Source organism: Mustela nivalis, assembly GCF_964662115.1.
Source record: "Mustela nivalis genome assembly, chromosome: 1".
NCBI classification, from domain to species: domain Eukaryota; kingdom Metazoa; phylum Chordata; class Mammalia; order Carnivora; family Mustelidae; genus Mustela; species Mustela nivalis.
In genome coordinates, this window is record NC_139020.1 from 180,347,260 (window position 1) to 180,359,635 (window position 12,376).

General features: G+C 44.6%; 1 protein-coding gene across 2 annotated transcripts in view; it reads left to right on the forward strand.

The window, feature by feature from the left end:
* Window positions 1–2,070: 2,070 nt before the first annotated feature.
* The window catches only part of TAFA4 (TAFA chemokine like family member 4), a 184,732-nt gene continuing 174,426 nt past the window's right edge, over window positions 2,071–12,376 (forward strand). For both annotated transcript variants that reach the window (XM_082691333.1, XM_082691334.1), the window contains exon 1: window positions 2,071–2,361. The gene's annotated coding sequence lies outside the window, so the exon portion shown is untranslated. The remainder of the gene's footprint in view (window positions 2,362–12,376) is intronic.

Genomic DNA, 12,376 nt, shown 5'->3' on the forward strand with positions numbered 1-12,376 from the left:
GTCAGTCAGCTTCCGATCAAGACGTTGGTAAGTTTGGTTCCTTCTGAGGGCTGAGAGAGTGAGTTTGTCCTATGCCTCTCTCTTCTGCTGGTGGTATGTCTGCCATCTTTGGTACTCCAAGTAAGGTCACATTCCAAGGACTAGGGGTTATGACATCAGGGTATGAATTTGGAGGACACAAACCCCTAATAATATTGAACACCCAGGATGGGAGAATATGTTATTAGATAGAGCCACAAAATTGTTAAATTTGTTTTTTCCCCATCAGGATAGGTAAACTTCAGTCCAGGGAAACTTGGACTTAGAAAAACAGCAGTGCTTAACTGGACAGACCCATGGCAGGACCATGCTTGACTCTAAGTCCCTAATCAATAAATATTTGGCAGGTGAATGAATGTGGACTGCTTCTAAATGACTTAATCTTTCAGATCTTCCAAGTCTTTGTTCCAAAGGTCAGGTGGCAACTAGCCTGACCACTACCTTTAAAATCACACCCACCCCAACCCTAAACTCCCTTTCCACACTTCACTTCTCTCTGTCACACACCTTCTATTCAACCGTATTTTACTTATCACTTTATTGCCTGTTTTCCTTTACTAGACCGTCAGCTCCATAGGAGCAGGTGTTTTCCTAGGGTTTGTTGTTGTTGTTGTTACTTTTGTAGATATCAGCATCTTTTTACAGTGCTCGACACAGAGTAGGCTCTATTTCATTGAGTAAATGAATGAATGGTCTCTGGAGAGAGGTCTGGCTTCTCCTGGCATGTTCTCCTTGCATTGTTCTCATTCTCCCTAGAATCTCAGTCCAAAGAAATATCTCAAAGGTCAAGCCCCTGTCTCTGATGCTTGAATTCCCTCCGAGACTGGGGATTACTTGGTAACAGGACTGTCTTTTGCTCGGAGCCCCAATTTTGATGATAAGAGTCAAGAATTCAAAGTGTTAAGTGATACACAAAATAATATGGTGTGGGGTATGTGTGTGCATAGAACAAAGGTGTTGAGAAGGGAGACAGGAAGGCTTCCATATGTTAGCTCAGGCAATAGGCTCAGAAAAGGGCAACTAGACTCTGGAGCGCAGCTGGGGCAGGATGACGCATTATTTTATATCAATGCAGAGTTAAAAGATCAAAAAATTGTAAGGCAAACCATGAACAGTGAACAGTGTAGTGGTATAGAGAGCAATGCTTCTCAAACTTTATGCATATACTAACCACTCGGGGATCTTGTTAAAATGAAGTGTCTGATTCCAGGGTGAGATCTCAAAGTCTGCATTTCTAACAAAGTCTCCGGTGGTGCCCCTTGTAGATTGCACTGAATATTAAAGAAAGTGGATTCTGCAACCGGCCTTGCTGGGTTCAAATTACACACAGTTACCTCGGCTTACTGATCAGTAAATTAGTGTCTTTGTGCCTCAGTTTTCTTATCTATAAAAAGGAGATCAAACGAGGTATTCTCTGTAAAAAAATACTATTTAAATGTCACGAATTACTTCACTCAGAGAAGGGGCACGGGAAGAGGGTTTAGCACGGAGTGCGAATCAAAGAAGTCGTAGCTGTACTTTCTTACTTTTTAAAATGAGAAAGTATTTCAGCATTGACCTGTGTGCGGATTTCCCTCCTCTCCCATACAAGCAAGTTATATAAGAAGCCGGATTAGTTATGCCTGTGTTACGCTCAGGGCGGCCAACGAAGCCCGTTTGCAAACTGTTTGGGGTCTTCGGATGGAGACACGCGGCGTGCGGATCGTTTTTCATCCGGAGCCGAACCAAAAATTCCACTCCCTTCTGCAAGGCTCCGGCGGCTCTCCGGTATTCGGAAAGAATACCTTTCCCTGGCACCTGCCTGCGGAGCGCTGGCCACAGCGAGGCGCTCGGGAGAGGCGCTGGGAGCCGAGCGGGGGCGGGGGGTGGGGGAGGGTGACCGAGCCCCAGGTGCGGGGAGGGAAGAGGGCCGGCCCACGTGGACCACCGGGCCGGGCGGGGGCAGGGGCCGGGCGGCCCGGCCAATCAGCGCGGCCCGCGGTGGGCCCGGCCCCTCCCGGCCGGCGCGCCCGCCCGCGGGCTCGGCCCCGCACTGCTCGCGGCGCGCGGCCCGGACGGGGCGCACCGACCCCGCGTGCGGCTGCAGCCGGACTCCGGGAGTGGAGTGGCACCTGCGCTTCTGCAGCCGCTGCTTTTCTGCGGCAGTTGCCGACGTGTCTTCGGAGAGACCTGAGAACTTTCACAGTGAGCCTGCGGGGGTGATGGGCCACTCTCGGGGCGCCCGCGGGGAGGTGGCCCGGTGAGCCTCCTCCGCGGCTCCTGTGCAGAGATCCGAGCCTCGTCCTGGACGCGCCAGCCCGACTTGGCCGCGGCTCTAGTCAGGTCAGAAGGGTTGGAAGGGCGGAAGAGGGGTTGGGAAGACGGGGTTGGGGTGGCGCCGACCCAGTACTCAGTCTCTGTCTCGTGGCAGGTGGCTGCCACTGACTTGGCTCCGGGCAGCCCCCTCATCCCGACGCTCTTGAACGGGGGTGACCTCCTGTGCGGTAGTTGGCGTGCACCCCGAAGTTGGAAGCGGCGTTCCTAAGTGGGGATGCGTGGCTGACGCCGGGCAGCGGGTGCTGCCAACTTCGGGGTTCGTATGTACCTCTCACGGATCCCCCGGGGAGCTCCTTGGCGGCCAGAGGGGCCTCTCAATGGATCCGTATCAGTATGGGGGCGGGGAGCGTGAACTCGGGGTGAGCGGTTGTTTTGGAGAAGCCGGCCTTGGGGCTTCATCCCTTGGGTCTGACCCTGGCCCTTAGGGGAACCACTTTAGCCTACACCCGAAGCCCTGGTTGCGGAGCTCTTGCTGGAAGGACGCTGCGTGCACCCGGGGCACGTCTTTTCAGTTGAAGCGCTAAGCTTCCCGCCCACGTAGAAAACTAGAGCCAGTCTGGAAGTTCCGTCTCTTCCCCCTTGAGGCACCTCGGATTTGTCCATCAGGCGGGAGGGTCTATGTTGCTTCCCTTCTTCTTCAGACCCTCTCTTGCCTCATTTGCCTTGACAATCCGCTCCTGGAAAGGAGAGCATCTTTAATCCTGAACTCATGGCTTGGGAAAGATGGGAGGTGGAAAGTCTGGTGTCCTGCACTTAGTGGGGCAGCTAAAGCCAGAGCGGTACCACTGGTGCGTTTTTCTCCTGAATCAGTATCATTTGACGTCTGGGGGTTCCACGGACGCCACTGAGAGCTTTAGCCAAGCTATAATTCAGCCCCCGGGAAGATGTACATTCACAGGTTCATGGACTCACTGAGAACTACGCATGGGCTCACATCCCTCCAGATCCCTAGCCGGGATTTAAGTACCCCCTTTGGTGAAGCATCTGCATCCTTGTACTCTTTTCCCCTTCAACTTTTCTATGGCCGTCCCTCCAAGGCCGGCAAGGTTGATGTGATGTGACAGGCGATCCCCGTGTGCGGGGATGGGCGTGTTAAAAGCCTTGGTGGGCTTCTTTCTCTAATATCCTTGCTAGAAGGATTACGGGCACCGACCTGAAAATCCCACCTGCACACCCAGACAACCACACCTGCCCAATCACAATGTAATCAGTGTTTTACCACTTGGTCATTCTTGAGCAGATGTAGGACTTAAAAAATTCTTCAACACTTCGCTGCGGGTTAACAGTGACAAGCGTTCCTGCTAAGTTTGTAGTTATAAATCAGTGCACAAGCCTAATACTTCCTTTGAACTGGAAATACAGATCTTAATAAGGCAGCAGGAGAACAGTTTTCAGAATCATCGTGACTAATGAATGATGACTTAGGTCCTCCCAAACTGACCGTGTGAGTTGGCTTTGCTCATTTGTGCAAGCAGCTCTCTTTGTATGTGTGGACATTTCTTGATCAATAATCTCATAAAGCTGTGTTTCAAGGCTTCCTCCCTCAGTTCTGCTCATTGTTCTGCTTTGCGTGACTTTTCTGTCTTCCCTCTGTGCCATTTTAACTACCCTTTAACACTTTAAAATTTATTACAGGGTTTTAAGTCACAATCTGACTTGGCCAATTTTCCCTCTTAAAGATAAGAAAGTTGTTATTCCCAGAAAAGCAATCGCTGCTAGTTTGCTTATTTTTCAATGTCTTTAATTTTTTTTAAACTTGTCTCCCAAACACACATACAAACCCTACAAATATCTCTACTTAATTACTTCATTGGAGGCAACATTTCCATATCTCTAGTACTAGAATGTTCTAGGTCACTTGTATTTCAATATTCATTTTTTGCTTTTTTTTAGAGAGGTGTATTGTTTGATGACCTAGTTCCATTTAGTCTAAAAAAAAGTCTTTGTCCCCCTGACTCCTTTTCAGTGGCACATAGCCTTTCTCTAATAGCTGCTTTTATCTGCACAGCTCATTTATTGTTACACTTAATATAATACTTTGTTATGTAAATGACATGTTGATGCATATGATATTGAAACTGCATTCACTGGGGATTAACCCACGGGGATGACATCATCATGAGCCAATCCTCTATCTGATTTGAACATGCATTGACAAGAGTCACATTATCATGTTGAGCAAGGGTTCTATATTGCCTGTGATGAATAAGAGAAAGAGGGAAGTCATTTTGGCTCTTTCTAACTCTCAATTAGCTGCCCAGTTGGAGAGTGTTAGGGATTTCTATACTAAGAAGCTTAGCTTAATAAAATTCTCAGATTGCAGTTTATAGATCTCCTTAGAATTTGCAGAAGTATGTTTCCCCCTTATGCCTCCTTCTGCTTTGGGAGTTTTTTACGCTACATTTTGGCTCTATTTCTTTACAAATATGGAGAGATGTCAGAGTAAATGGTCTAGTCTTTTGAGGTTTTGTTTTTGGTCTCAAGATAGATGGAACATCTAGTTGATGGATTTATTTGTTTACATGGGGGCGTTTCATCAGGTGCAGGATAAATAAATAAATAAATTAGCAAAATGACTTCCAAGTCCCAGAGCCAGTCGTAGATCCTACAATGGACTGACTTCCTCCTAATTCATTAGAGAGATCCAGGATTGAGGGTGAGGGACCAGCGAGAGGAAAAGACGTCCACAGGGGGATTGGCGGAGGGATCTTGACCAATTAATCACGTCATAGCTATTTGTTTTGAAAACATTATTAGAAAAAGCTCCCATCCTTCCTAACAGTCCTTACTTACAGAAATAAGCTTGAGTTATACTTCGTAATAATAGCCCACACAGTTCGTGATCTCTGGCAACTCCCCCACAAGAAAAGAATGAACTTTGGCTCCCTATCACAAAGTTAACTCTTTGTGTTTTATAGTTGTTAGTCAAGCTAAATCATTTTCTTCCATAAAGTCAGTGAAAAGGACCCCTGTGTGTGTGTGTGTGTGTGTGTGTATGTGTTTAAACATAAGTTTAATTGCATAATCAGGTTTAAAGACTCAAAGACTCACAGAATTTTAAATCTGGAGAGCACCTCAGGAGTTCAGTATTCTAAAAGATCAGGGGTAGAAGGTGTTATGACTTCAGCCCATTACCTTGTAAAAAGAACTGGGATCCTAACTTCTAGCCCCGTGCCCTTTCCCGACGTTTCTGATAAGGGCCTGCAGAGTGGTGTTCGGATGCTCGAAGGACCCCTCATTTCAGCTGTGTCTGCAGAGCAGGACCGTGTCCCCCTCTCTTCCTATCAGGGATCAGTTAGAATATTAGGCGGTTGAACCCAGCTCAGGGATTTGACAACCGTATGCATCAGCTAGCCTTGGGCTGCTTCCTAGTAGCTGTCCTAGTATTTGCAATTACAAAAGACACACTTCTAGGGGCGGTGGCAGTGGAAGAGGGTGGTTTGGGTGACTCAGTTTGGCCCTATTTGGGCATGCGGAAAGACACAAACGTTAAAATGAAGATGAGGCATGATAGAAGGTTTGAGAGCTCAGAATATTAATTTATTGTGTGATCTGTCTCCTCTGTCATACCTTGTAATTTTCAGTTGCTGTTAAACCAAACTGGTAATTTGGAATAAAACTGTTTTCTGGCTTGGTTGTGAGTCCTGCTAATGGTGCCCTGCCTTTGTTGAGCTCTTAGTGTGTGTCAGGTATAGAATGTTGACGTTGATGAAACATCCTGGTTAATAAATGGCTTTCTCTCTATGAATGAACTATGGATGTCCAAAGAGTCATGAATCAAAAACCGTGTTGAATCTTTCTTTGTCACTGTTTTTAATTCAAAAGATGTCAGGATCTTACAGTAGCAAGTCATTAACGTGGGCATAGATGATTTTAATTCAAAAGTCTGGGAGTGTCAGATATTAGGGAGTTTTTGTTAATGAAATGTTAATGAAATGACAAATAAAAACAAGATACTATATTTAGAAAGATAGACAGGTAGTAAAGATGTTGCTAATTTGTCTCCTTTCGTAAGACTGTTTATAGTATTGTTAGTGGAGAATAGAATATCTCTTTTAGAAAAATGCCCTTGCATTTCTTATAAAGAGAAAACACTAGGCTTCTTTTTTTAAAAATAAAAATACAGTATTACAGAGAAGAAATAACCTATGTGGGTTTTTTGATTTGTTGTATTTTTTCTGTCCTGAGTTTATTTCAAACTAGAAAGACCGTTGAACATTTCTGCAGCATTTCACTTGTCTTAACTAAAGGTGGAACTGTCCAAAACCCGAGTTATTATTAGTTTTTAAATGACTATTGCATCTGCTTAAACTCTCTGTTTCATATCTATGCCACATGTCCCAAAGTCTTCTCTGAAAATTCACAGTTTCGTTTCTTTATTTTATTCAATTTTATTTCATCTTTTGCCTCGTGAATCCTGAAAATACTGATGAGATTTTGGTCTTCCAGAGTAGAACACTGGGCCTCCAACTTGGACTTTAGGCACAGTATTTAAAATAATCATAGAAGGTTTCCAACAAGGAAGAAACTTACAGACCTTCTAGGACAATGGTTTTCAACTGGGGGCAGTTTGGCTGTGTAGGGGACCTTTGCCAACATCTGGAGACATTTTTGGTTGTCACAGCGTGGGGTGGAATTAGGTTTAGGGTGTAGAGAACAGGGGTGCTGCTAGACTTACACTAAGGCATAAGGCAGCTCCCACAGCAAAGAATTCTGGGGCGCAAAATGTCATTCGTGCTGAGGTGGAGAAACTTGGATCCAGGCTGACTTTTGGGGCCCAGACCAGTGAAATGGCTTACCCAACGTCCCCAGATTCCTTCAAAGGCATCTTTGAAGATGTCTTTTCTATTTGATTTCTTTAATTTATAAAGAAAATGCATATGTGGGGTAGAAAAGTCAAGCCCTGTAAAAGAGTATAAAAAGGAAAGTGAAAAAATGTACCCAGTTCTGCCATCGCGAGAATACTTTTTCATATTTCAGTACATATATTTCCAATTCCCTCCTTCTGCCTTTCATCCACAGAGAGATGTTGAGACCAAATCATTTTAGAGAAATGGGGTCATAGATCATATAATCTGTACTGCTTAGTTTACTGGGCAAAGGGCCATGGGAAGGCCTTTGGTGAACCCATGGCTGGGGAAGGAGTCTGGCATCTCTGAGGTCAGCCCCTGACCATGCGATTAGGTGAAACCCCCTATTATGAAGACTTTCTATGGGGTGTGGCCATTAACCTGCACTCCAGTGAGACTCAGATACTCTCTGGAGCCATTCTGGGAAGGATGACAATTGGGTGAAGAGAGTTCTAGGCCATTCTTTTTCGTGGCTGTATGTTTTTCTATTTAAAAATGCATCTTCCTGCTGGTCATAAAAACACCCAAAGTTAAAAAGCAGCCTTGAGTTTTCTTTGTAATGCATTGCTTTTTGCCAAAGACAGCAAGTTTCATAATGTCAGTGCTGGAATACATCCTTCAGTTTGATGTTTTATTATTGGTGTCCGGTTTGAGATTTTAAGCAATTTGAAAGCCAGACATATTTTATACAGCGGGGCATTTAATTAAGGCCATCGCAACATGTATTATTGGGGTGAATTCTCTACACATATCAGTGGGGCTAACAATTCACTGGGGCCTGCAATCTCCGTTGCTATTTAAATCATTTGGCAGCTCTTCCAGAAGCAGCCAGATTGTAATGTAAACATCTGTTACCTTTTCTCTGCTTTCAGAAGTGATTATGCAACCCGGCTTCACATCCGAGACCCAGCTTTCTTCATCTATATTTTTGGATTAATTCGTTCTCAACCACACACACACACACACACACACACGCACACACACACGCACATACACACACGCACACACACATCCGCGGACATGAATCAAAAGAGCCGTAAAATTGGTTACCATGGGTCCAGTCCTCCCAGGAAAAAACTCGCATCTTCTCCACACTCTGTCCTGCTCTTTGCAGACTGTTGGATCCCCTTAGGAGCGTGGAGCTCCATTAAGCAAGCTGGGGGATGGCTAGGAGTCTGGCCCTGGTACATGTCCGGTTCTTTTTGTGTGCGGAATTTCCACTCACCTCAGCCGGGGGCCTTTGGGGAATGAACTGGTTAAGATTTAAACATCCCCAATAAGGCTGCTTAGTATCAGTGGGGGTTGGGGTGGGCGGCAGTGGGCAAGGAGGCATTGAAATGGAATTGGATGTTAGATAGCAAATGTCTGTTTCATTAAAGTTTTCTGCAAGTATTTACCATTTTCACATGAGGGAATCCTTGTTAAATATTTGCTTTGTTAACCTTTGAAAAAAATCATCGTAGCTACAGTAGCTATCATTTGTTGAATAAGAATGTTGCTGGGTACTGCGCTATTTTATCTGCTTTTTATTTTTTAAAGATTTATTTAATTGAGAGATAGAAAGCACATGGGGGAGAGGCAAAGGAAGAAGGGGGGAGAAAATCCTCAAGTAGACTCCCTCCTGAGCACTGAACCTGACCTGGGGCCTGATCTCATGACACCGAGATCGGGATCTGACCCAAAACCAAGAGTCAGTCCCTCAACTGATTGTGCCACCCATACAGTCCTATGCTAAGTATTTTTTTAATTAATTAATTTATTTGACAGAGAGAGCAAGAAAGAGAGAGAGCACAAGTAGGTTGAGTAGCAGGCAGAGGTAGAGGGAGAAGCAGGCTCCCCCCCTGAGCAGGGAGCCTGATGTGGGACTCGATCCCAGGACCCTGGGTTCATGACTTGAACTGAAAGCAAACACCCAACTGACTGAGCCACAGACATCTCTACCCTAAGTGTTTTAAAAAATTGCACTAAATTGCAAATATCATAAGTTTATGTAACCCTATTTTTAAAATTTTTATTAAGATTTTATTTTTAAGTTATCTCTGTGCCCAACATGGGGCTTGAACTCACAACCTCAAGACCAAGAATCACGTGCTCTACCGACTGAGCCTGCGGGGTGCCTGCTACTTCACCATTTTTTTAAGTGTGTTGTCCGGCGGCATTAAGTGTTCATGTTTTGTGTAGCCTTCCCCATCCTCCATCCCCAGAACTCTTGTTTGTCCTCTAAAACCGAAACTCTGTGCCCATTAAACAGCAGCTCCCCTACTCCCTCCTCTCAGCTCCTAGCAGCCAATTCTCTTTCTATCTCTAAGAATGTAACTGCTCCAAGTACCTCGCTGAAGGAGAATCATACGGTATTTTTCCTTTTGGGGACTAGCTTATTTCACGTTGCATAGTGTCTTCAAGGTTTATCCATGTTGCAATGTGTGTCAGAGTTCCATTCTCTTTTAAGGCTGGGAAACAGCCCATTGCACGTGTAAATCCCATTTTGTTTATCCATTCGTCTCTCGAGGTGGGTGGCTGCTTCCTTTCGGCTACTGCGAATATGCACGTGGGTGTCCGGATATCTTCTTGAGCCTCTGTTTGTGGTTCTTCTGGGTATGAGCTCAGAAATGGAAGTACGATCATATGGTAATTCCATGCTTCATGTTTTGAGGAACCATTGTACAGTGTTCCATAGAGGCTGTATCCCTTTACTGGTCTAAACATTTTTATGCACTATCTCATTTAAGCATCCCCCAACCCTTGGACGGTGGAAAGAGCCATCATCTCCTTTCTGTATACCAGGAAAGTGAAGGACACTGGATAGGGACCACACAGGTGGCTTGTGGCAGGAACCACAGTGTGAGCCCAGGTGGTGTGGGAGAGCCAAAGCTCCCACTCGATCGTTCATTCTTCCAGTTCAAGAAAGATTGTATGAACGTTTCAGGTGCACAGCCCAGGTGTGGTGGGGGATGAGAGATAAATAACAAATATGTTCATGGCAAGGAAAAGACCTCAAAGTCCTCATCCTGCCACACTAAGGAATTTGATTGAGATATGGAGCTCCCGTGGACCACACTCACTGTGAAATCAGTGTTTGATCAAAATACTAAGCGGCTGGTAGCCATACACGATGGTTATTTGGGCTGTTAATATTAGTGCTGCCTCAAATCCTCTGGCGATTAACAACTATGCGGCTCATGGTGTTTAGAATGCCATGCCAATGTTCGCTTCTCGTTGGGGGTGGGGTGGGTAGCGGTGAGTGTAGACAGTGCAAGGAAATCATTGAGATCAAGATAAGCCTTAGGTAGGATCTGAGGGATGATTGCATTTTTATTTTACAGAGACCGTAGGCAGAGGACACGGGCATCTTTCCCACACAAAACACAGCTTAATGGAGTCATTGCAAAAGAAGGCACGTTTAGTCACTTTGTAGAATTAACAATTGATCAGTTTTGTGGTTCCCGAGTCCTTTATAAGCACCCCATGTTTATTCATTATTGTGATTGCACAGTGGAAGCCACTCTGCCTGATGTGATGAGCAAAAGCAAGATGACGAGGCATTTAAATACACTTGAAATTAACGTTTGCACGAATAGGTGTCTGATGGGGTAGTCTAATTTGATTCTAAAGGCCTAGAAATAAGCCTGTAGCTAAGGGTGTCCTCCTGGGAATCCTAAGTCAGAGGTGTGTAGCTTACTTGAAAGGTTTCTGTGTTATTTAAAAGGAAAAGGGCGATGTTTGGAACACAGCAGCCCCACGTCCTTCGTAGGTGAGTAGGGGGAGCAGAGTACCAGTAAGCCTGGCTGTTGATACTGGCCTAGCATATTGGGTAACCCGTTAGGATGGAGCGGCAAGCTCCAGTGTTCTTGAGAGCAGGGGAAAAGTCAGCTTGTCCTGATTGTCCTGATATATGCTCGAACAAAGTACACTAATCATTGTACGGAAGTATTCATCAGAGTAGGAAAATATACTCCTCAAGTCTGAAAGTTAAAGTCACCCTGAGAAAAAGGACTGGCAGAATTCCTAGAAAACTCTGTGTCTTCAAGACATTGGATTCCAAATTTACTCTCTTCACATTTACAAAGGACTCGTGATCCCAAGTGTAAACTCAGTTTCTGGTTTGATGTGCAAATATTTCTGAACCATAACATAAACAGACATGAACGTACAAGCAGTTGACTCCATCCATATACAAGTTTCCAAGTCCTCATCGACTCAGAAGTCAGCAATGAGCAGAGATGAATATAGGGTTTATGCTGGTGGCAATTTTTTTTGGTCCTCTGAACATTCTGGATGTAAAAAATCTATTTCATGTTATCAAGTCTTGTCTGGTATGCCGGTATCCCAATTCCTGTTTTATTATGATTCTTTTTATTGAAGTGTAGTTGGCAGACAATGTTATACCAGTTTCAGGTGTACAACATAGCAACAAGTGTATACTTTACGCTGTGCTCACCACAAGTGTAGCCATCTTCTGTCACCACGCAAGGCTATTACAGTAGCGTTGGCTGTATTCCCTGTGCTGTATCTTTTATCCCCCTGACTTCCTCCCTGCATAACTGAAGCCTGTGTCTTCCATTCCCCTGCACCCATGTTGCCAGTTCCCCCAAGCCATCTTCCCTCTGACAACCATCAGTTTGTTCTCTGTATTTACGGATCTGTTTCTGCTTTATGTTCATTTGTTTCCCAGATTCCACATATAAGTGAAATCATATGGTCTTTATCTTTGTTTAATTTCCTTCTCTAAGCATAATACCCTCTAGGTCCATCCATGTTGTCACGAATGGCAAGATCGCATCCTTTTTTTAAATGGCTGAGTAATATTCCATTGTGTGAATAATATTCCGTTGTGTGTGTGTGTGTGTATTCCATTGTGTGTATCTATTTATCCATGGATAGGCACTTGGATTGCTTTATATCTTGGCTATTATAAACAAAGCTTCAATAAACATAAAGCATAGGGGTTCATATATATTTTTGAATTAGTGTTTTCGTAAATACTCTGTTGTGGAATTACTGGACTATATAGAATTTGCATTTTTTTTTAAAGATTTTATTTATTTATTTGAGAGAGAATGAGTGAGAGAGAACATGAGAGAGGAGAAGGTCAGAGGGAGAAGCAGACTCCCTAAGGAGCTGGGAGCCTGATGTGGGACTCAGTCCTGGAAGTCCAGGATCATGACCTGAGC